This window comes from Elephas maximus, chromosome 11, assembly GCF_024166365.1.
Source record: "Elephas maximus indicus isolate mEleMax1 chromosome 11, mEleMax1 primary haplotype, whole genome shotgun sequence".
Classification (NCBI taxonomy): domain Eukaryota; kingdom Metazoa; phylum Chordata; class Mammalia; order Proboscidea; family Elephantidae; genus Elephas; species Elephas maximus.
The window spans coordinates 16610733-16636317 of record NC_064829.1 but is presented as its reverse complement, the minus strand read 5'-3'; the positions used below and the strand labels follow the sequence as shown (position 1 = coordinate 16636317).

The window sequence follows — 25585 nt, the reverse complement described above, 5'->3', positions numbered from 1 at the left end:
CCAGCTTTCCTGTCCTCTCCTGCCTTCTATTTCTTGCACCTGGGCTGATGTGTCCATTTAATCTCATTTTCTTTTATGAGCCTGACCAATCTTTGGCTGAAGGGTGAACCTCAGGAGTGACTTCAGTACTAAGTTAAAAGGATGCCCGGAGGCCATACTCTCAGGTTTCTCCAGTCTCTGTCAGACCAGTAAGTCCGATCTTTTTTTTGTCAGTTAGAATTTTGTCCTACATTTTTCTCCAGCTCTGTCCAGGACCCTCTATTGTGATCTCTGTCAGAGCAGTCAATGGTGCTAGCCAGGCAACATCTAGTTGTGCTGAACTTAGTCTGGTGGAGGCTGTGGTAGTTGCGATCCATAAAAAATTGTTTACCAAATCATTTACATCTTTGGATAATTCAGAATTTACATTTACCCTTACATTTAAGAAGAGATAATTCTCTTGTTAGAAAAATATTGATAAAGTAAAGAATCCTTTGAACCTACCAGCTATGTAATTTCTCATTGTTCTGATTACCAAGAAAAGAGGCAAGTAAAGCTTAAGGGGGATTTTGTTTCTGTTTGTAATCTGGCAAATGTTTTTGGTTTCTTTTTCTGTATGCTTCCTTGAAGATGTTTTGATCTGGGACACCAGCTTTAAAATTTTCTGTTTGCAGAAAGAGGCCTCAGAAAATATTTTCTCCAGTTTGGTTGAAAGGGTTACTTGTCCCAGGTTTGGGGCAGGGGTTACTTGTCCAAGTTTGGGGCCAGGGTTCTCAGACTGAATCCAAGGGAGATCTCTGGTAATTTTAAAATAGGTTGACCTGGCTGGAACAGCTTGAAATTGCACAGCTACTTGTGTGTATATGTGTGCATTGCCTTTTTTTGCATTGTGCTGTTTTAAGAATGTTATGTTGTTGTTAATCATTTTAAAATAAAAAAGAATCATAAGGAAAAACACAGCAGAAGCCTGTTATTTGAACTAGCTCCAGAGACTCAGCAAGTGTGTGATTCTCACCCAGGATGGTGTTCACTTAGATGAAATCTTCAGTAGGTCACCTAGAAAGGTAGATAAGATTCTGTCTTGAGGACTTTGATTCTAATCTAGAGAGAGCATTTAATCTGTGTTTCCTTTTTTTCTTCTGTGCACTGCCTTGAGGTGACTCTAAGCCCCGGTTCCAAATTAACCTACTTCTTGTGTCTGTCTTATGAATTACACTTTAAATGTTGTTGTCGTTAGATGCCATTGAGTCAGTTCCAACTCATAGTGATCCTATGTACAACAGAATGAAACACTGCCCAGTCTGGTGCCATCCTCACAATCACTTATGTTTAAACCCATTGTTGCTGCCACTGTGTCAATCCATCTCATAGAGGGTCTTCCTCTTTTTTGCTGATCCTGTATTTTACCAAGCAAGATGTCCTTCTCCAGGGACTGATCTCTCCTGACAACATGTCCAAAGTATGTGATATGTAGTCTCGCCATCCTTGCTTGTAGGGAGTATTCCGGTTGTACTTCTTCCAAGACAGATTTGTTTGTTCTTTTGGCAGTCCGTGGAATATTCAACATTCTTCTCCAACACCACAATTCAAAGGTGTCAATTCTTCTTTGTTCTTCCTTATTTGTTGTCCAGCTTTCAAATGCATAAGAGGTGATTAAAAACACCATCGCTTGGGTCAGGTGTACTTTAGTCTTCAAGGTGACATCTTTGCTTTTCAACACTTCTAAAGTCTTTTGCAGCAGATTTGCCCAAGACAATGCATCTTTTGATTTCTTGACTTCTGCTTCCAGGGGTGTTGATTGTGGATCCAAATAAAATGAAATCCTTGACAACGTCAATCTTTTCCTCAGTCTTTTATCGTGATGTTGCTTATTGGTCCATTTGTGAGGATTTTTTTTTTCTTTATTTTGAGGTGTAATCCATACTGACGGCTTTGGTCTTCGATCTTTATCAGTAAGTGCTTCGAGTCCTCCTCACTTTCAGCAAGCCAGGTTTTAATGAGTCTTCCTCCAATCCTGATGCCCCATTCTTCTTCATATAGTCCAGCTTCTCAGATTATTTGCTCAGCATACAGGTTGAATAGGTATAGTGAAAGAATACAACCCTGACGCACACCTTTCCTAAATTTAAACCATGCAGTATCCCCTTGTTCTGTTCAAACAACTCCCCCTTGATCTATGAACAGATTCCTCATGAACACAGTTAAGTGTCCTGGAATTCCTATCCTTTGCGATGTTATCCATAATTTGTTAGGATCCACACAGCCGAATGCTTTAGCATAGTCAATAAAACTCAGGTAAACATCCTTCTGGTGTTCTCTGATTTCAACCAGGATCCATCTGACATCAGCAATGATATCCCTGGTTCCACACCCTCTTTTGAATCTGACTTGAATTTCTCTCAGTTACCTGTCAATATACTGCTGCAGCTGCTTTTGAATGATCTTCAGCAAAATTTTACTTGTGTGTGATATTAATGACATTGTTCAATAATTTCTACATTCAGTGGGATCACCTTTCTTGGAAATAGGCATAAATACAGATCTCTTCCAGTCGGTTGGCCAGGTAGCTGTCTTCCAAATTTCCTGGCATAGACAAGTGAGCAATTCCAGCACCCCATCCATTTACTGAAACATCTCAATTAATATTCCATCAATTCCTGGAGCCTTGTTTTTTACCAATGCCTTCAGTGCAGCTTGGACTTCTTCCTTCAGTACCATTGGTTTCTACTCATACAGTACCTGTTGAAATAACGAATGTCGACCAATTCTTTTTGGTACAGTGACTGTGCATTCCTTTCATCTCTTGATGCTTCCTGCGTCATTTAATATTTTCCCCATAGAATCCTTCAATATTGCAACTCTAAGCTTGAACTTTTCTTCAGTGCTTTGAGCTTGAGAAATGCAACCCTTCCCTTTTGGTTTTCCATCTCCAGGTCTTTGCACATGTCATCATAATACTTTACTTTGTCTTCTCAAGCCTTCCTTTGAAATCTTCTGATCAACTCTTTTACTTCATCATTTCTTCCTTTCACTTTAGCTACTTAACATTCAAGAGCAAGTTCCAGAGTTTCTTCTGACATCTGTTTTGGTCTTTGGTTTCTTCCCTGTCTTTCTAATGACCTTTTGCTTTCTTCATGCATGATGTCCTCAATGTCATTCCACAACTCATCTGGTCTTCATTCACTAGTGTTAAACACGTCAAATCTATTCTTGAGATGGTCTCTAAATTCAGGTGGGATATACTCAAGGTGGTACTTTGGCTCTCACGGACTTGTTCTATTTTTCTTCAGTTTCAATTTGAACTTGTATATGAGCAATTGATGGTCTGTTCCACAGCTGGCCCCTGGCCTTGTTCTGACTGATGATATTGAGCTTTTCAATCGTCTCTTCCTACAGATGTATTTGATTTGATTCCTGTGTATTCTCTTTGGTGAGGTCCACTTGTATAGCTGCCATTTATGTTGGTGAAAAAAGGTATTTGCAATGAAGACATCATTGATCTTGCAAAATTCTATCATGTGATCTCTGGCATCGTTTCTATCACCAAGGCCATATTTTCCAGCTACTGACCCTTCTTCTTTGTTTCTAATCTCCAGTAATTATCAATGCATTCTGATTGCATGTTAGATCAATCTCAGGCTGCAGAAGTTGGTAAAAATCTTCAGTGCCTTCATTTTTGGCCTAAGTGGTTGGTGCATAAATTTGAATAATAGCCGTATTAACAGGTCTTCCTTGTAGGCGTATGGATATTATACTATCACTGACAGCACTGTACTTCAGGATAGATCTTTAAATGTTGTTTTTGATGATGAATGCAATGCCATTCCTCTTCAAGTTGTCCTTCCTGGCATAGTAGACCAAATGATTTTCTAATTCAAAATGGCCAATACCATTCCATTTCAGCTCATTAATGCCTAGGATATCGATGTTTAGGCTTGCCATTTCATTTTTGGCAACTTCTAATTTTCCTAGATTCATACTTCATGCATTCCAGGTTCTGATTTTTAATGGATGTTTGCAGCTGTTTCTTCTCATTTTGAGTAGTGCCACATCATCAAATGTAGGTCCCAAAAGCTTGACTCCATCCACATCATTAAGGATGACTCTACTTTGAGGAGGCAGCTCTTCCCCTGTCATCTTTTGAGTCCCTTCCAGCCTGAGGGCTCATCTTCTGGCACTGTATCAAACAGTGTTCTGCTACTATTCATAAGGTTTTCACTCGCTAAATCTTTGCAGAAGTAGACTGCCAGCTCCTTCTTCCTAATCTGTCTTAGTCTGGAAGCTCAGCTGAAACCTGTCTGCCATGGGTAACCCTGCTGGTATTTGAATATTGGTGTCATAGCTTCCAGCATCAGAGCAACACACAAGCCCCCCCACCCCCCCACCGAGTCTGACAAACTGACAGACATGTGGGGGACAGCTACTTAAAAAAACTTTCATATGAATTAGTCTATTCATATTAAAAATTGCACCGAAAAAAAGACAGATTATTTATTTTAAAAAGGACAAATTATTCTAAATTACCCTTTAAAGGGCACAGAAGACAGGGAAATTAAATTATAACATTTCTTCAAAGAACCTACTCCAATTATTTTAATTTTAATGATAAATAAGCATTTATATAAGTTTAATAATCCAAATATTTCCAGGAATTAATAAAAGTGAATTTGTTCTAATAGACTTTTATGTTTTGTAATATGTCAATCTTAAAAAATCAAGTTTTCTAAGTAATTTAAGCTAAGAATTACACAAAATATGTTTTATTTAGGGAAAGGGAATAATTTTATAAGTTCCAGAAGAAGAAAGAAAGTTAAGCTGTTTACAGTAATTATATTTTGTAATATATAAACTTAAATTACTAGGTAACTTACTAGTATTAGACTAAGTTAATGAATATTCATTATAATTAAGGCTTATAAACTCTTAATTTTGTGCCACAGAAAAAGGACATTTATATCTGATAATAAATATATGCATTTTATGCCACTTAAAGGGTTATGCTAGTAGAAATATGAACGACATCAAGAAATTTGAAAGATTTATTAAAGATTTTTATTTAATAAAATTAAGGTTCTGGTTTTGCAACTGAACATTTAATGAATTAATTCATTAGAATTTTTAAGATCTTTATGGTGGCATCATGGTTAAGTGCTATGGCTGCTAACCAAAGGGACAGCAGTTCAAATCTACCGGGTGCTCCTTGGAAACTCTATGGGGCAGTTCTACTCTGTCCTGTAGGGTTGCTATGAGTCGGAAATGACTCAACAGCACTGGGTTTTTTGTTTGTTTGTTTTTTATGTCAAATAGCATATAAAACAAATAATTGAATTTCTCACTGTTAAGGTAACAATATTTTCCTTAATTACTAAGTTGAAAGGTTAATTTTATTCTTTATACAATTTGTCTTGAATGCAAAGGCTCAACAAAATAAATTCCTGAATTAAAAACAAAGCCACATAGTTTGAAAAAACTAAGATTTTTACCTTTAAAATCTTTGCTTTAAATAACTGAAGTATTGCTTCTCATAAACTCCTGACAACTTTGAAACTTCATAGAAAGCCACAAAACATGTTTATAGTTTGAAAAAAGAAAAATGCAAAAAAGAATTTATTAATATGTTTTAAATTACATAACATGTATTGTCAAAATATGGAAAAGTACTAAATTTTCTTTAAATTAAAAAATTCATATGCCAGTAATGTTTATCTAATGCTGGACAAGCACCTGACATTATGTCATAATTTTATTATTTTAGTTGCTAACTTGGTCACAACTTCATTTCCTTTAAATCTACCATCATCAAAGCCAATCGTTTCAACTAAAGAACTTACACAGTTCACCTATAAAGTTTTTATTACCATTCAAATGTTTAGCTTAATATATTTTTAATGTATCCTGACTATATGGTACCGTGTCTCAAGATTATTATGTATTCTATCTCAAGATCTTTAGAAATGAGGATAATGTTTAAAGATATTTTTTCTAAAGTTTTTATTTGCCTTTACATCTTCAATTAATGCCCAAGTCTTTTCACCTTTAAGAATTATTATTATAAATTAACCATAACCACTTCTAAGTTTATCATTCGCAGGTAAGTTTTACCTTGCTAATTCACTGGAGATGTATCAGACTCATAAAGAAGACCAGTATAATATTTTGAACATAGATACGATCAGACTAAATCAAGATTTTAAAACTCGTATATAAAAACTGAGAGAGTTTTTCAAGTTGCCGCTAATTCAGAATAATATAGAACCAAAATAAGCTGCATGGGACTGAGTAAACTAAAAGAATTACTATAAAATTTATGTAAGAATATTGCTAATGTTTCATGTTCTATTGTCTAGATATTTAGAAAAAAAAACAATTTTTTTCTTTCTTTCCCTTGTTAATACAGATCTGTATTTCAATGGTGTAATCATTTAACTTCTATTTTGTACCTTAAATAAGATTATAAGATGTCATAGCCTTCCAAAAAAATGTATTCCAAGTGTTTTAAATGATTCTGCCCGTGGACTCCAAAAAATGAAAGTTGAAATGACTATAATGAGAAAAGTAATTCTTCAAAACAAAATGGCCCTCCCTTATGTTATTTATACCAACTTTTTTAATATTGTTAAATATTGTCAATTTTTAATTCAATGCTTTAAAGAATCTTTTCACAGGTGAAATGGGCTTTTGACAACCAAAAACCAAAATCTGCCTAATATTGTTCCAGGGGACTATTAGGAGCCCTAGTGGGGCAGTGGTTAAGAGCTACGGCTGCTAACTAAAATGCTGGCAGTATTAGAGAAAAAATCAGTTAAAACATTTCCTGGAAGCCTCAATGAAAAGGACCGTATGTGGTTCTCCTTGCTAATCCTTGCCCTGTTAAATTACAGAGAGTAAAACCCTGGGTATATCCTCCCCACCTAAATAAGACTTCCATCTCTGTTTGGACAGCAGAGTCTGCTGGAGATTTAAAATTGAAACTTAAGAAACACCCAAGAGACAAACCTGACATCCAGACACAGATTCCTAAAGAATCCAGATCACCAGATCAGGCCTGTACAGGCACCTCGTGGTGATATACCTGGACCGTGCATTGCTGTGGTATTTACTACTGCTATTCTATATCTGTTTTAGGCTTTGAAGTTTGTTTTTCTATAAATTAATTAATACATTCAGGATATATTTTAGTATTATGCTTATTTTGTGTAAAATACTTTTTCTGCTGTTCTTACTATTGTCCACCTTTTCACCTTCCTCCCTCTGGTGGGAAAATGCATTTGTAACATTAGCCCAACCAGTCACCAGAGCAGGAAATTTAACAAGTTTCTGGATTTGTCATCAGAACCCTTGATCAGTACAAGAAAATTCTGACCCATTGGCTTCTCCTGTATTAAACTGTTGTGTTAGTCACCCTTCAGTTATTAATTCTAGTTGAGTACTTAGAAGAGCCATTAGAATTAAAATTTGTCATCCCCCTGAACTATCTGTATATCCTTGTATACCATACTTTAATCTGAATGAATTTAGAACTATATCATATGACTGTAAGGAAGCAAAAGAAATCCCAGAAGTCACATGTAGGGAGAAGACTTTTGGAGACAATATATGAAGACTGCCTGAGATTACTTTTCATGGTATAAAGCATGTTTAATAGGATTAGAAACTGCTTACCCTATGTATAATGATCTTGGTTATCTCATGTATGACAATCCCTGTTTACAAATTACGCTAAGTTAGGGTTAAGTTTTGGGAGATTACCTATTTGCAACAATAGTATTGTCAAAATCTGGCTAACACACATAAACTTCTCCATGCCTGAACTGCAGACCAGAAAGGTAGTATGTTTCTCTGCAGAGGATCAAATTATAGTACATCTTTCCAATCCATTCCCACATGATAGCGCTTATGCTTGGGCTATTCCGTGTATAGGTGGTTGGAGAATGAGTGGGCGGTGTACTCTAGGATCTTTGAGAGTTCTACATGATATTTATACTCATAATGACAGCAAGCATTAGATAAGTGATATTAAAATATTAAGTATGTCAAAGAGAGATGCTTATGTGGAAAATAATCTTATAGCTGATAGACCTGAGTGGGGATGGTCACTTTCACAAGCCTTTCTCTCTGCTTATGGAGTGTTTGTGTTAGAAAGATCAATCAGTAACATGTCAGCAACTATGGCTCAAATAGCAGATAGCGTAGGTGATGGTATGCCTGCTGAGCAACAATCCCTAAACTCTTTGGTTAAAGTGGTGCCAGATGATAGAATAGTATTAGATTTTTTATTAGCGTAACAAGGAGGCATCTGCGCCATAGCAAATATTTCTTTTTGTTCCCAGATTAACAGCACTGGAGAGGTTGAACAGACGTAGAAAATCCATCAAAAGGCCAGGTTTGGCTACACTCCATACCCCCAGTGATGATGCCATCCTTCTCTGACCCTTTTTGTTGGCTACCACAAAGTACTATATCTTCGTCACAAAATTTATTGCAAATAGGAATAATAATTTTAATACTAATGGTGATAGTCATTGGAATTGTAAAATGTGCCACAAAATTCATTTCTAACGGGTTAGCATAGGTATTTACTCTAAACCTCCTCCAAAGAAAATTATCTATATAGATTCACCTTATTTTTATAATAATATAGATGGTTCCTGCACCCTTAATTAACTTCACAAAGTGGTCAAGTTATTTCTGAAATTAGGCCTAAGTCTCCTAGGAATCCCAGATATGATCCCTGAAGATGGCTACTTATGACATAACATGGTGAAGAACTCTAGAGCATAATGCAGAAAACCAGAACTGCCTGGCAATTAAAGTACCAATGGTGGAACAGCAGCCTGAGAGCAGAACATGATAAAAATATCTAGCCCACACGGACGGAAGAATTCAGGTACAACACACAATCCATGCAGGAGAAAGTAGTCCTACAAGTGTAATCAAAAGATGTTCCATGGAAATCTTTGCTCAAAAGGAGGGAATGACATAGGGGAGCTTAAAAATCATGTAGGTACTTGGCCAGAAGTAATAAGGCTGAAGGAGGGTCCAGGGGCTAGACTCTATCTCTATATAAAAGTTTGTTAAAGTGTTATAGTTAATGCTGAAATCCATTTTCTGTATTTGTTAAAAGTTATAAATTAATCATTATGAAAAGTTCCAGAAAGAAATGAGAGTACAGGCTGAAACTCATTGTTTCATCATTTCCCTTACCTAGGGGAGGAATGTTCCATGAAGTGTACTTTGTCTTAACCAACAAGGAGGTTATGCTACAGGTAAGTTATACTCTCACAAAAGAACATATCGCAATTTCCTTGTGACTGACCTGACAAGCCATTACAAGTCACTAAGCCAAGAACAGATGTTGCTGGGTGGTTCCCAAGGAAACCTCCCATACTAATTAAATGGTATCTAGCCAAAAAAGATTCTTAAAACAGCCATGTATCCCATATGTTATGATTCCTGCCTTTGAAAATGATGTAATTTTTCTTAATTTACTTCCTTCTGTAATATTATATTAGAGACCACTTGATTGTGATTAAGTGGATTCTGCTAGTCTCTTGTGCCCAGTGCATGTTGGCAGATCCCTCATTGCAATGATTGCCCTTGTCTTGGCTTAGTTAAAAATCTCTCTGGATTACGTTTGAATCTGGGGTCTTTTTCCCCTATAACAGAAGGCAAGATCACATCTTCCTCCCGTCTACCCCACAGTGCTGAGCACAATGTCTGGGATGCTATCAGTCTCCATATAGCTTTGCCAAGTTAATGTTATCAATATTATGGAAATATCTTTTATGACCAACAGGCTCCGATATTCTTTATAACATTTTTAGCATTACTGTAAGGTAAATTTCTTCTGACAAAAAGTTTTCAATTATTCTTGAAATAAAAATGTGATAGCAGCATGAAAACTACTTTGATTTTATTTGCCTCTATATCAAATGATATATAAGCAGATATGGAAGAGGAGTTCTGTCAATTGATATCCTGGTCAGTAATGGATCATCAAATATCACATTTAAAAAATTTGTTTATTTTAATTTTCATAAGTTGGGACACATGTGTTACAGATTAAATTGTGTCCCCCCCCCATCAAAATATATGTTTTAAACCCTTACCTCTTGCTTATGGTTATAATCCTATTTGGGAATGAGTTGTGTTTGTTATGTTAATGAGGCAGGATTAGTGTAGGATGTTTCGTGAGGCAATTTCATTTGAGATATAAACAGATTGAACAAGCAGTCTAGAAACAGAGATGGAGAAGATAGATTCCATACCACACTGCAATCACCAAAGAGCCAGGAAATAAGGACCTTCCCCCAGAGCCAACAGTGAAAGACTCACCCTAGAGCCAGCACTCTGAATTTGGACTTCTGGCCTCCTAAACTGTAAGAAAATAAATTCCTGTTTGTCAAAGCCATCCGCTTGTGGTATCTCTGTTACAGCAGCACTAAATAACTAGGACAAGAAACTTATTATTTTTTTAAATTGTGCTTTAAGTGGAAGTTTACAAATCAAGTTAGTCTCTCATACAAAAATTTATATACATCTTGCTATATACCCCTTGGAAACTCTATGGGGCAGTTCTACTCTGGCCTATAGGGTCGCTATGAGTTGGAATCGACTCGACAGCAGTGGGTGGGTTGGTATATACTCCTAGCTGCTCTCCCCCTATTAAGACAGCACACTCCTTCTCTCCACCCTCTATTTCCATGTCCATTCAGCCAGCTTCTGTCACCCTCTACCTTCTCATCTCCCCTCCAGACAAGAGCTGCCCACATAGTCTCATGTGTCTACTTGATCCAAGAAGCCCACTCTTCACCAGTATCATTTTGTGTCTTATAGTCCAGTCCAATCCCTGTCTGAAGAGTTGGGTTTATGAATGGTTCCTGTCTTGGACTAACTGAAGGTCTGGGGACCATGACCTCCAGGATTCTTCTAGTCTCAGTCAGACCATTGAGTCTGGTCTTTTTACAAGAATTTGAGGTCTGCATCCCACTGCTCTCCTGCTCCCTCAGGTGTTCTCTGCCAGGGCAGCCATCGGTTGTAGCTGGGCACCATCTATTTCTTCTGGTCTCAGGATGACATAGTTTCTGATTTATGTGGCTTTTTCTGTCTCTTGGGCTCATAATTACCTTGTGTCTTTGGTGTTCTTCATTCTCCTTTGCTCCAGGTGGGTTGAGACCAATTGATGCATCTTAGATGGCCACTTGCTAGCATTTAGGCCCCAGACACCACTCTCCAAAGTGGGATGCAGAATGTCTTCTTAATAGATTTTATTATGCCAGTTGACTTAGATGTCCCCTGAGACCATGGTCCCCAAATCCCCACCCCTGTTGTGCTGGTCTTTGAAGCATTCAGTTTATTCAGGAAACTTCTTTGCTTTTGGTTTAGTCCAGTTGTGCTGACCTCTCCTGTATTGCATGTTGTCTTTGCCTTCACTTAAAGTGGTTCTTATCTACTATCTAATTAGTGAATACTCCTTTCCTTCTCTCTCTCCGTCCCCCCTCATAACCATCAAATAATATTTTCTTCTTTATTTAAACTATTTCTCGAGTTCTTATAACAATGGTCTTATACAATATTTGTCCTTTTGCAACTGGCTGATTTCACTCAGCTTAATGCCTTCCGGATCCTCCATGTTATGAAAGGTTTCACAGGTTCACCACTGTTCTTTATCGATGCGTAGTATTCCATTGTGTGAATATACCGTAATTTATTTACCCATTCATCTGTTGATGGGCACCTTGGTTGCTTCCATCTTTTTGATATTGTAAACAGTGCTGGAATGAACATGGGTGTACATATATCTGTTCATGTAAAGGCTCTTAATTCTCTAGGATATATTCCAAGAAGTGGGATTGCTGGATCATATGATAGTTCTATTTCTAGCTTTTTAAGGAAGCGCCAAATTGATTTCCAAAGTGGTTGTACCATTTTACATTCCCACCAGCAGTGTGTAAGTATTCCAGTCTCTCCACAACCTCTTCAACATTCATTATTTTGTGTTTTTTGAATTAATGCCAGCCTTGCTGGAGTGAGGTGGAATCTCACTGTATTTTTGATTTGCGTTTCTCTAATGGCTAATGATTGTGAGCATTTCCTCATGTATCTATTAGCTGCCTGAAAGCCTTCTTTAGTGAAGTGCATGTTCATACCTTTTGCCCATTTTTTAATTGGGAAGAAAGTATTATTGACACTAAAATTTCCCTGAGCATAATCTAACCATTGATGACTTGGAAGGCACCTTAGATCTTGTGGTTTCTCTTTGTGAATGTTGCTGTATTTCACTCATGTGCCAATTAATAGAGAATCACGATGAATCATATGGTAGGAAGCAGAAAGAGATGACATGAATACATGTGTTTCATAATGGGAATTTTATTAGTGGTAGGGAAGGGGATAAATCATATTTCTACCACAAGGTTGTGAAGTAAGTTCTACGTGAACAAAAAAGAAGCAGTGAAAGTCTGAAAGGAGAAAACTTAAATGGAAAAAGATGCTATAATATTGGGGACCACAGTATCAAGTTATCTCTGTAGCTTATATCCACCCCTGGCTTTGTAAGCAAATGTGAATATCAGGTGCCCCTCCTTCCACTTTCACAGGCTAGATGGTTGAGGGATTGAGCTAGCACTAAAAGGAAGAGACATGGCCCACCTTCCGACTGCGCGTAGTTCACCTTCCCCAGTCCCGTAGTGCTGAGGTATGCTTTGTCTTATGCTGCTCCACCTTTTCCTTTTGTTTCCTGCTGCCCCCTTCCACTGTGTCCCACCACCAACTCCATTTTTGTTTTACATCTCTATTTCAACCATGCCAGACATTTTCACACACACACCGCTCCAAATCTTGTTTCAGGAAAGAATTTAACTTGAAATCCTTTGCTCTTTGGACCAATACATGTGAGTTCATATTTTCTCCTTTTCAATGATATTTGCATTTTTAATCCTCACCTTTAGTTTTGTCTAGCAGAACTATGTCTCTTGTTAAAGGGCTTGAGAAACTGATTAGGAAAGGGGTTTTGTTTTGTTTTCTCTTCAGAGAGGGAAATAACAAATAATATTTGTCATCGTTATCATCATCATCACCATCAATCTGTAGTTTCAAAGCTCTTGCACAGGAACTGTCTTCTCAAATACCCTAAAATATCTAGCAGCTGTCAACCACTTTACCTACTCATAAGGCTTGCTATGACTCTACTCTTAAAAAGTAAGGCTTCCAGCTCTAACATCATAGGCTCAATGATTCCATGGAATGGATCCCCATAATCTTCTGACTCTATCCAATGTGAGGCCATAATTATTTATTGGAAAGCATTTAAACAAACCCTCATGTATGCTCATGGCATAACACATCAGCTATTCAGTTTAGGTTTCATCTGCCTAGAGTATTGCCAGAAACTGCGTCATCCTTGAGGCCTTCAGATAAGGCAATTTGTCAAAGCAGAATCACACGCATGAGAAACAGGCTTCACCTGGGACTACTCTGGACGTGAATTAAGTTCACTTGCTTTGAACAGAGCTGGCTGCCTTGTCCCAATTCAATGACTTAGTCGGAATGCATATATGCCTTTATGTGATGTTAACATACAATGTTTTGTACAAAATTATGCCACTCTGCATCTTCTTTGAAATACCCACGACGCTCAGGTCTGACAGTGGACAGCAGGTGGCACTCTTGTGTTAGGATGTTTGCTCCTAAGTAATTGTGGTAACAAGGGGGAAATTTCAGGTGCAATTTAAAATTTATTTATAAATTTTTTTCCCTGCCATGCCAAAAATGTACTCTATTTTCTTTAATCAGTTTCATTTGCTTCCTACTGTGTTACTTCAGTTGGGTAATAGTCAACCAGACTTTCCACTAGCTACTCTCCTTCCTAGAGCAGAGTGTTAGGTTTGAGCTTTGTCAGAGCTTGAATTCTCAGTGCAGGTCTAACAGAGAGAACAGAAACTGTTTTCTGGATAGCTGAGTGAACCTCTGATAGCTCATAAGTGTTCCTGTACAGATACCCCCTCAGCACAGGGTGGGTTGTGGTTATCCCAGGGCTGACGCTCAAGTCTCTGCTTAAGGCAAGCAGAGCCCAGAGGACCAGGCCGAAGGGCTTGCACAGCTTGAGGTAACAAGGTGAACGGGTAGGTCCTGATAACATTGTCCCAAGGGCACACTGCTGGCTTCCCAGGGCAACGGCTTGGTTTATTCACTCTGAGGACACATAGAGAAGAGCCTCTGGTCAGCTCTAAGCACCACTGGGCCATTGGTTCATTCATTCATTAGTCCATTCAGCAAGTACTTAAAAACAGTTTCATATATGCTCATGGTGTAGGTCTGGATCCAGGCAGGGGACAGAGACCACATCAGTTGTTTTAAGAAAGAGAACTTAATATAAGGAATTGCTAAGTATACATAAAGTTGTTAACCTTGTCACTAAGTTGGCAAAAAGAGAACACTGAGGTGTCTGGGAGGTGGTAACAGTGGAAAGCTGCCAGCCCTGTGGCAGGGTCATCAGGTCCTAAAAACTCAGAGGAAGCCCCACAGGGCTGGGACTCAAACCTTTGAGGGACAGGCACTGCTCAGCTGGTGCTGATGTCTCTCAGTGGGTGTGATGAGGTTGGTTGTGTGAGAATCAGACAAACTGCAAATGGGCTCAACTGGTACGGAGAGTTAGGATGAAGAAGTGTTGCTAGGGTGACACTCACAGGATAGGAAGGTAGCAGGAAGATCAAGTTTTGTTCTACATTTTTCTCCCATTCTATCCAAAACCATCTATTGAGTCCCTGGTTGAAAAGGTCAGTAGTGGTATCCAGGTACCATCTAATTCTTCTGGTCTCAAAGTAGATGATGTTGTTTGTCCTGTAGACTATTGGTTCTGTCGACTAGTTTCTTCTTTGAGTCTTTGGTTTTCTTCTTCCTCTTTAGCTCCGGATGAGTAGAGACCAATAGTTGTGTCTTAGATGGCCACTCACAAGCTTCTAAGACCCTAGACACTGCTAACCAAATTAGGATGTAGGACATCGTCTTTATGGACTATATTATGCCAAATTGACTGAGTTGCCCCATGAGACTATTGTTCTAAGCACTCAAACCAGTAGATCAACCCCATGAGGTGTTCGGTTGTGTCTTGGAAGTATCCATAACTGTGCTGCCTATGGCTTTATCTTATACTTGAAAATATATGCAGCACACATAAACATATATAGACTCATGCTTACGGTCATTCATATACGCCCTCCTGTACATATTTATGCATATTTATATATAAACAAACACTTATATTTATTTCATATTACTCTTGTTGCAAAACTGTATATCCCCAATGAATTTTTTTACATATTTCCAGATATATTGTTCATTGACATTAGTTACACTTATCACAAATTGCCAGTGTTCCCTTTAATTGTGTCTATACCCTTCTATTTCTGTTCAAACACTGTGCTCACTACTTCCACACTCAGAGCCACGCTTCTCATCACAAAAAGTGATAAGTCTCTAAGTTCTAAAGTGCACTTATCCCTCTCCCTCTTCTCGCTGGTAACCACCAATGAATATTGGTCTCTCTCTATCTGTTCTTTTCTTATTATAAAAAAGGGATGATATAATATTTGTCCTTACATGCTTGACTTATTTCACTTAGCATTAAGCCCTCTATGTCCATCCATGCTATGTTTTGGGGAGTTATCATTGTCCTTTAAGGTTGCATAGTATTCCATTGTGTGTATGTACCACAATTTGCTTCTCCGTTCATTCGCTGATGGGAACTTCGGTTGTTTCCATTGTTTTGCTATTGTGAATAAAGCTTTGATGAACATATAGGAATACATATATCTGGTGGTGTCAGCAGTTTTAAGTCTCTAGGGTATTATCCTAGGTGTGGGATTGCTGGATCGTAAGGTAGCTCTATTTCTAGTTTTATGATGAAGCATGAAACGATTTTCCATAGTGGTTGTACCGTTTTACAGTCCCACCAGCAATGAATAAGGGTTCCAATCTTCCCACATTCTCGCCAACATTTGTTGTTTTCTGTTTTTTTAATCAGTGCCATTTTAGTAGGAATGAGATGGTACCTTACTGTAGTTTTTGCTTGCATCTCTTAGCTAATGACCATGAACATCTTTTCATGTGTTTTTGGGTGCTTGGATGTCTTCTTTGATGAAGGTGCTGTTCATGTCCTTTGCCCATTTTATAATTGGATTGTTTGTCTTTTTGCTGTTGAGTTGTTGAAGTTTTCTATACATGTTGGAGATTAGACATTTGTTTGATATGTCTTTTCTAAACATTTTTCCCAGTCTGTAGGTCTCTTTTTACTCTTCAATAATGTCTTTTGATGAGAAGTTTATAATTTTTATGAGATCTCAATTTTCTATTTTGTCTTTTTCTATTCGTGCATTTGTTGTAATGCTTGTTATCCTATTTTTACAGAAGATTAGGTATAGGACCAGGTAGTGTTTTGTTCTGTATTACATTGGGTTGCTATGAGTCAGAACCAACGACACCTAACAACAATAAGGTCCCATAGTTTTCTCCCAGGAATTTTATGGTTTTAGGTCTCACATTTAGGTCTTTGATCCATTTTGAGTTAGTTTTTCTGTTTGGAATGAGGTATGGGTCCTGTTTCAATTTTCTGCAGGTAGACATCCTTTTTTGCCAGAAGCATTTATTAAATAGACTGTCTCTGTCCACTGGATGAGCTTTGATCCCTTGTCAAAGAACAGTTGTCCATAGATGTTGGGTTTAGTCCTGAGTTCTCAAGTCTATTCCACTGGTATATTTGTCTGTTGTTGAACCAGTACCAGGCTGCTTTCATTACAGTGGATGTATAGTGTGTTTTGATGTCAGGGATTGTGAGGCCTCCTGCTTTGTTCTTTCCCTCAACGTTGCTTTAGCTATTTTTTTTTTTTTCCTTTCCATATGAAATTGGTCCTTAGTTTTTCCATTTCAGTAAAGAATATTGTTGGGGTTTGTATCAGAATTGCATTGAATCTGTAGGCCGTTTTAGGTAGTACTGGCATTTTCGTTATCTTAAGCCTTCCTATCTATGAGCATGGGATGTCTTTCTATTTTTGTAGGTCTCTTTTAGTCTCTTGCAGCAGTGTTTTATAAATCTCACTATATAAGTCTTTTACGTCCCTGGTTAGGTTAATGCCTAGGTTTTATTGGTTTGGGGACTAGTGTAAATTGTTTGTTTTCCTTATTTCTTTTTTGGGGTAGTCTTTGTGAGTGTAGAGGAACCCAACTGATTTTTGTGCATTTGTCTTGTATCCTGCAACATTGCTAAATTCTTCTATTAGTTCCAGAAGTTTTCTTGTGCAATCTATAGGGTCTTTTATATATAGGGTTATGTCATCTGCAAATACTGATAATTTTACTTCTTCTTTTCCAATCCGTATACCTTTTATTTCTTTTCCTTGTGTTATTGCTCTGTCAAGGACTTTCAGTACAATGTAGAACAAGTGTGGTGATAATGGGCATCCTCGTCTCGTTCTCATTCTCAGAAGAAAGGTTTCCAGTCTTTCTCCATTAACTATGATGTTGGCTGTTGGTTTTTCATGTGTGCCTTTAATTATGTTGAGGAATTTCCTTTCTATTCCTATTTTGCTGAGAGTTTTTATCAGGAAAGGGTGTTGAATTTTATCAAATGCCTCTTCTGCATCAGTTGATATGATCATGTGGTTCTCTTCCTTTGTCTCATTTACGTAGTGGATTGCATTGATTGCTTTTCTGATGTTGAACCACCTTTGTATGAATCCCACTTGATCAAGGTGTATGATTTTTTTGATACGTTGCTATAGTCTGTTGGCTAGAATTTTGGTGAAAATTTTTGCATCTATGTTCATAAAAGATATTGGTCTGTGGTTATCTTTTTTTTTTTTTTTGTGTGCTGCCTTTGCCTGGTTTAGGAATCAGGGTTATGCTGGCTTTGTAGAAGCAGTTTGGTACTATTCCTCCCTCTTCTAACTTTTTGAAGAAATTGAGTGGTATTGGTGTCAAATCTTCTATGTTTGGCAGAATTCTCCAGTGTAGCCATCTGGCCCTGGGGTTTTCCGTTGTTGGTGGTGGTGCATTTGGTGATGTCTTCAATCTCTTCTTTTGTGATTGGTCTGTTTAAATTTTCTTCCTCTTTTTGTGATAATTTGGGTAGGTAATGTGTTTAATGTGTTTGTAGGAATTTGTCTATTTCTTCTAGGTTTTCAAATTTGTTGGAGTATAATTTTTCATAGTTCTCCACTGCCGTCAAGTTGATTCTGACTCATAGCGACCCCATAGGCAGAGTAGAACTGCCCCATAGGGTTTCCAAGGAGCGCCTGGCTTAATTTAGTTATTTGCCTCTTCTGGATTTTTTTCTTTTTTCAGTCTAGCTAGTGGTTTGTCTGTTTTGTCAACCCTTTCAAAAAACCAACTTCTGGTTTTGTTAATTCTTTCAATTGCTTTTCTATTTTCTAATTTGTTTATTTCTGCCCTGATTTTTGCTATTTCTTTTTTGATTGCTTTTGGCTTCTTTTGCTCTTCCTTTTCTATTTGTTTAAGTTGTTGGTTTAAGTTATTTCTGTTTTTTAATGTAGGCATTTATTGGTATAAATTTCTGTCTGAGTACTGCTTTTGCTGTGTCCCAAAGGTTTTGATATGTTGTGCCTTCATTTTCATTTGATTCTAGAAATTTTTAAATTTCACTTTTGATTCCTTGTATGACCCAATAATTTTTCAGTAGTGTATTATTTAATTTCCATGTATCTCCCCCCCCCCGCCCATTTATCCTACTGTTGATTTCTTGTTTTATACCATTATGGACTGAGAAGATGCTTTGTATGATTTCAATCTTTAAATTTGTTGAGACTTGTTTTGTGTCCCAGCATAGGGTCTATTCTGGAAAATGATCCTTGTGCACTGGAGAAGAATGTGTATTGTTCTGATGTTGGGTAGAGTGTTCTATATATGTCTGTCAAGTCCAATTGGCTTATGGTTTTATTTAAATTCTCGATGTCTTTAGTGATTTCTTTTTAAATGTTTTGACTATAATTGAAAATGGTGTGTTGAAGTCTCTTACTATTATTGTGCAGTTGTCCACTTCTCCTTTCATATGAGTCAGAATTTGTTTCATGTATTTTGGTACATTGCTCCTGTTAGGTGCACTTATAATTGTTAAGTCTTCTTGTTGAATTGATCCTTCTATTATTGTGTAATGTCCTTCTTTATTTCTCACGACAGATTTTTATTTAAAATCTGCTTTATCTGATTCAGTATGGACTCCCTGCTCTTTTTTGTTTACTGGCTGCATGGAATATTTTTCTCCACCCCTTTATTTTCAGTCTGTTTGTGCCTTGTGTCTAAGATGGGCTTCTTGTAAACAGCAAAAGAATGGAGATATATATATATATTAATCCATTCTGCTACTCTCTGCCTTTTGCATGGGGTGGTTAGACCATTTACATTTAAAGTTACTACTAAAATGAATTGTCTACCTCACTCATTTTGTCATTTGTTTTTTCAGTGTCTTGTATCTTGTTTGTTTATTATACTGATTTTTCTGTTTTTATTTGTATTTGGGTGCTTTCTTGTTATGAGCCTTTTTGTTAGCTTGCTTCTTTTCTCCTTAGTGATTTCTTAGTGGTTACCATGAATGTTACATTACATGACTGACAATTACTATAGTGTCTAGCATAAGAGTAACTACTAACATACAACCTTAACGCAATAAATCTATTCCTGACATGCTCCTCCCCACTCCCTTTTCTGTTGGTGTGTCTCCATTAACATCAATATACATTCTGTATTTGATAGGTTTAGTTTGTACTTCTAAATGTTATTGCTTTTCCATTTGGAGTACTCCCTTGAGTAACACTTGCAAAACTAGTCTGGTGGTAGCAAATTCCCAGAGCTTCTGTTTGTTTGGGAATGTCTTGATGACCACCTCATTTTTGAATGACAACTTTGTTGGGTAAAGTATTCTTGGTGGGCAATAGTTTTAGTTCAGTATTTTATATACATCTGTCTTATTTAGTGCTGCCGTAACAGAAATAGCGCAAATGGATGGCTTTAACAAAGAGAAATTTATTTTCTCACAGTTTAGGAGGCTGGAAGTCCAAATTTTGGGTAGGTTTTCTCTCTGTGTTGGCTCTGGAAGAGGGTCCTTATCATCAATCTTCCCCTGGTCAAGGAGCTTCTCAGCACAGTGACCCTAGGTCCAAAGGATGTGCTATGCTCCCTGTGCTTTTTTCTTGGTGGTATGACGTCCCCATGCCTCTCTGCTCACCTCGAAAGAGACTGGCTTAAGACACAGTCTAATCTTGTAGATTGATTCCTGCCTCATTAACATAACTGCCAATAATCTCATCTCATTAACATCAGAGAAATAGGATTTACAACACATAGGAAAATCACATCAGAAGACAAAATGGTGGACAATCACACAATACTGGGAATCAAGGTCTAGCCAAGTTGACACATATTTTTGCGGGACACAATTCAATCCACAACACTGTCACTCAACTGTCTTCTGGCCCCTAGATTTTTCTGGAGAGAAATCCATAGTGATTCTTATGAAAGAATGGTATGTTAAATTGTATTTTTCTCTTGCTGCTTTCAAAATTCTCTCCTCATCTTTGATTTTCAAGAATATTATTAGGATATGTCCCAGAGTTGATCTTTTTGTGTCTCTTCTGAATGAGGCTTGTGTAGCCTCCTGTATTTGCAGACTTGGTTCTCTGCTCTGGTCTGGGAAATTCACCCTGATTATCTCTTGGAAAATTGTTTCTAAGCCTTTATTGTTGTCATTGTGCTCTGGTATTCTAACAATTCTAATGTTAGATTTCTTACTTGAATCTTACATTTCTTTTTGGGTATGTTCACATTTCTTTGTTCTTTTCTCTTGTTTCTTTTAAGAATTGATAAGTTCAAATATTTTATCTTCTAATTCAAATATTCTATCTTCTGCTTATTTGACTCTATTGTTGAGTGTTTCTCTTGATTTTTCTAGTTCGGGTTTTTTATTCTTCAGTTCCAGTAGTTCTCTTTGGTTTTTTGGATGTTTTCAAAATCTTTGTTGAATCTCTCATTTTGTTCTTCTATCTGTTTCCTGATCTCCACTAGTTTGTTATCTGTGTGTGTGTGTGTGTGTGTTTAATTTGTTTAAACATATTTAGCAACATAGTCTGATAATTATCAATTCTTCATTATTCTGGCCTTCATAGGGAGAGATTTCCTCTTCTTCATGTTTTGCTTTAGAGTGTCCCTTCTTCCTTTGTGGTTTTTAGTAGTTTTCATTCAACTTGAGCCATTTTGTTATCTTTTCTTTAAATTTTTTATTCTGATTATTATGAGAAAGTTCAAGAGATTTGTATTTTTGATCTCTGGGATTCAATACTCATGTGCTGTGGAGGGGGGTGAGTTTCACTGGACACCTCCGCTGTTGTGCATGGTGGGGATTGACTTTACTGTGGTAATGGTGAGAATATTTTTCTTTTATTCTTTCCCCCATTGGTGCCCCTGCACTGGCACACTCACTACCTGTGGTGTCTTACTGGGGGACACCTCCTGCTTTCCTGACAGTCTGGACAGTTCCCCTCACCCTGTTGCTGTTGTAGCTCTTCCCAGTCCTAGTGCCCTTTAGTTTTCCAGGCCTCAGTGAGGTTCAACGGTTCTCTCATGCAGTGCTGAGGTCTTCCTTCACCTGATCCAACTTGCATTGTGAGAACTTCCATGGCCAATTTACACTGCCTTAAAAAAAACCTCTGGAGCTTCCTCAGGTAAGTTCCCTTTCTGTATTCCCTGCTTGGGGTGTTATTCAGTCCTGTCCCAAAATGGCTACAATGAGCTCATGCTCCCAATGTTAACAGGTAGGATCTCTCAGTTTCTGTGCTGACCTCTTTCCTTGGCTCCCCTGCTTCTGGACTCATGCCAGTTCTCCAATTCTCCTGCTTCTGTGTGGAGTTCTGAGATCCCAATCTGTGTTTGTTTGTATTCATTGTTCAGTATGTTAGTTGCTGGGGGGGGGAGGGGTCGATGGGAGTGTCCACTCACTTCGCCATCTTGCTGTACCCTCCCCTCCCCATGTTTTCTTACTATAGTTTTAATCTTAGACAAATAAGATAGTAGGGGAGGAAAGTGTGTCAATATGTCATTGCTGGTCTTTTGTGAAATGTAAATGTACATATTGAGTTGAATTAAAGCATTTCTAAACTAGATACAGCCACTACACTTTTCAACAGCTTTCATTATGTTGGTAACACCTCCATTGTTAGTCTAATATGTGTGACAAATATTGGCATTTCCATTCTTCGCTAGAATTTTTACTTATAATTTTTTTTCTTTTTAATTCAGGAAAAGTAGATGTGAAAGGCATTGGGGAGGTTTGGGACCAAAGGAGAGAAAAGGGAAAAGAATGGAGAATTATTCTGATGACTGCTTGGCCATTGTTTTTTTATCTAGGAAATGCATTGGATGATAAGCAATCATAGACAGCACCAATAAGAATTGCACAGTGGCTTAAGGTAGGAAGCAGGTGGTTGGTGAAGGGAGGACACCAAGCTAGAAGTGTTTAAGCTGGTATTGTGATTGGGAATATACCCGTTTTAGTGTTCTTTCTTATGTTTCATAGGTCAGAAACCCAGAAGCTGCCATTCCTCTTGCTCTTGCCAGGTGTGTTCAGCATACCTTTAATTAGTTTAAATTCCACCAATAAGATGCACTCATTTGATATTTGGAAGGTGGAAAGGATGCAGACGCCATTTTTTCAATTTCCTCTGGCACCTACAGACAATTGCTGCAGGTTTCTCTGATCCTCTGGAGAACTGATTCAAATGCGATGAGGCAAATGTGATGTCAAGTCTGAGGCTGGCTGGCAGGGCCACAACCACAACTGCCATTAGAGAGATGAAACTAGTCGTCCTTTCTTTCCTTCAGGTTTCCAACGGTTTTATAAGCACCTAATTCTCTCTCTCCAGTATCATCCTGCTTAACATGCCTAAAGTGGTCTTGGCTTTCCTGACCAAGCCCATACTGATTCAGAGATATGGAGGAAGTACAATTACAAAAGCGCATTTCACCATAAAATCATTTTCTTCAATGAGTTAGTCCTATTTTACAATGCTGACTAGACAGACAAGTTTCAAGATGCTCAATTGTCTATAATTTCTTGATCACCAAAGTTGGGTTTGGACAAATCTTGAGAGATTCAGAAACTTCTTCATGTTCGTACAGAATTAGAATATACAACGGATGACTGAGGTGACTGTGAGGAGGAAATGACTACTTTTTTTTGCTAGTATGAGCCAAATCAGAGACAAGAGAGGGTCCCGTCTTTGATGACACTAACTGAAAATCCCTTTTCATATAGTACATCTGGCTCAAGTCCTTTATGAAGTGTGAAATTTAATATTCCTCCCTGAATGAAGATTTATCTCTTTTGAAGCTGTGCACTATTTCACTCAAGATGATAGTACTCACAGGGAATGGATTGAGGGGCCACATCAGCTCTGTTTTCCCAGGGGCTCTTGACAATGTAGGAAAAGAATTTAGTCACTGAAACTTTAAATTGTTTAAAATAGCAATTGTCACAAATATGTTTTCTCTCTTTTTTTCTTTGCTTTATCCACCCCTTTTTTCTGTTTGTTTTAACCTGTTTGAAATATGCATTATCTCATAGTTGATAAATATGATATTGTTATGTAAATTGCAGAGAGTTAAACAAATGCTTATAATTGCTTGAATGAATTTTTTCCATGGAAATACTGAAAAGAATGTTTATCAGGATCTGTCAGGATTACTGGCCAGAGCAACAGTCTGCTTGGAGGCTACCTCATCCATTTGGTAGTGGCATGTCTGAGCAAGGACCGTGCTGAACCATACAGACCAATTTGCAAAGCTAGGGTCCATTCATTTGGGTATATTTTAATGTCATACCTTAATTGATAATACTTAATATTTGTTTCACATTATTTTCTTTTCTTAAGTGTTATCACATCGATTATCTTATTGATAGGTGAGTGCAGTGGTACTGTGAGGCAGGTGGAACAAGTAGTAGCTCATCTCCCCAATTTGACCATATTGGAAAGGGACACTCTTTTCTCTATTGCAGGGAAAGCAGATGCCCCTTTTTGGTTTGCAAAGACCAGAATTAGGACAGAGTCTGCCCCGATAATCCTTAGATCAACTAAAGACAAAAAGAAAAACTTAAATCTCCAAAAAGTAAGAATGAAATATTTCCAGCTATTTTAAAAGTTGAAAGAGGTAACAGGAATAACTTTATCCTGTAATTTAAACAGTTGGGGTTCTGTTTGACAACAGATTCTAGCCAGCCTCCAAGTTCCTGAACAAGGACCACAGCCACCAAGAGCCTTCACTGAGTCACCAAGCCCATCAATCTCCTCTTAGCCATAGCCCTACAGCACCAGTGTCTTTCCATGAGTGACTGTGGACTGGAGCATGGTGTCCCAAATTGCATTCTCTTAACTGAAGTGTTTTGTCTTATCACCTTGGCTAGGTTGAAAGATTCTTGGGAACAGAAACTATGCTGTAGAGCTGCAAACAACCACTGATGCTCTCCTGCCTGGCAGCCTGGCTCACCTGAGACTGACCCAGAACACCATGTACCACTTCTGGTCCCCTGCCACCAGCTTTCCCTGGCATATCCTAGCCTAACTCTTTCACAGGGAGGGGAAAGAGCCAAGACTTACTGCAAGGCAGTGTCCCATGTTTCTGTAACCATTCACCACCACCACCCACCTCTCCAGAGTCAAGCTCTTCAGCCTAATACATAAATGAACAAAAGAAGTGTTCACTCATGTAATTGGAAAGGCCAGTAGGAGGGATGCCTTAGGGAAGGATACAGCAATAATATCATTCTTTCTCTCTCTCAGCTCATCTTTGCTTATCTTAGTGAGTTGGCTTCTTTCCCTTTTAACCAAACAGATTACATCCACTTGGAATAGAACACTGCTAAAAAACAAATTTATGTCATGTTGAAGTAGCGAGCCCAGAGGAAAGGGAGCCTCTTGCTCCTGCTTCAGTATATAAAATTCCCAGGGAAGGTCTCTCCCTGACTGAGCTTGGGTGATGGCTCACTGCTCTGAGCAGTCATTGGGCGCAGGGCTGATGCTATGATCTTCCAGGCTGGTTAGTCAGGGGTTCAGGAATGATGATTGGTAGCCCCACCAGAAACAGTCAGAACTGAAGAAAAGCAGCTGTTGATATATTAATAGTAATTTTTCTGAGTAGTCAACATATTTTACGGAGAAAAATTTCTCGTAATATTGAAAGATACAATAAGGGATAATGAATTCTAGCACAGCTTCCTGCTGGTAAATTCTCCTGGGGTGAGCAAGAGAATTCAGTTCAGAGGTGATCCTATTTAGCAGAAAGAAGCAGCCTTAAGGAATCCTACACAACCATTCTCAGCCCTTAATATTGTGCCTGGCTCAAGCCAGCATTATTTGCCACTCAGTTTCAGGAACATCTGACATACTTTTTTCATGCTGAGAGCTAATTGCCCTCTTTTCAAACCTGGAGCTGTCCCTTTTGTGATATTTTTCCAATCACAATGATATATTTGTCTAGCCAGTAAGCATTGCCAAAACCATAGTATTCTGGAGAGTAGTAGGGGGTGGGAGCAGGTAATTATTCAGCA

The 25585-nt window shown here is 38.0% G+C and overlaps 1 long non-coding RNA gene across 1 annotated transcript in view; it reads left to right on the top strand.

The window, feature by feature from the left end:
* Positions 1-25585, top strand: part of LOC126085547 (uncharacterized) — a 136671-nt gene that overhangs the window by 74397 nt on the left and 36689 nt on the right. Inside the window, exon 4 of the long non-coding RNA XR_007519303.1 lies at positions 9188-9245. This is a non-coding gene — a long non-coding RNA (uncharacterized LOC126085547). The remainder of the gene's footprint in view (positions 1-9187; positions 9246-25585) is intronic.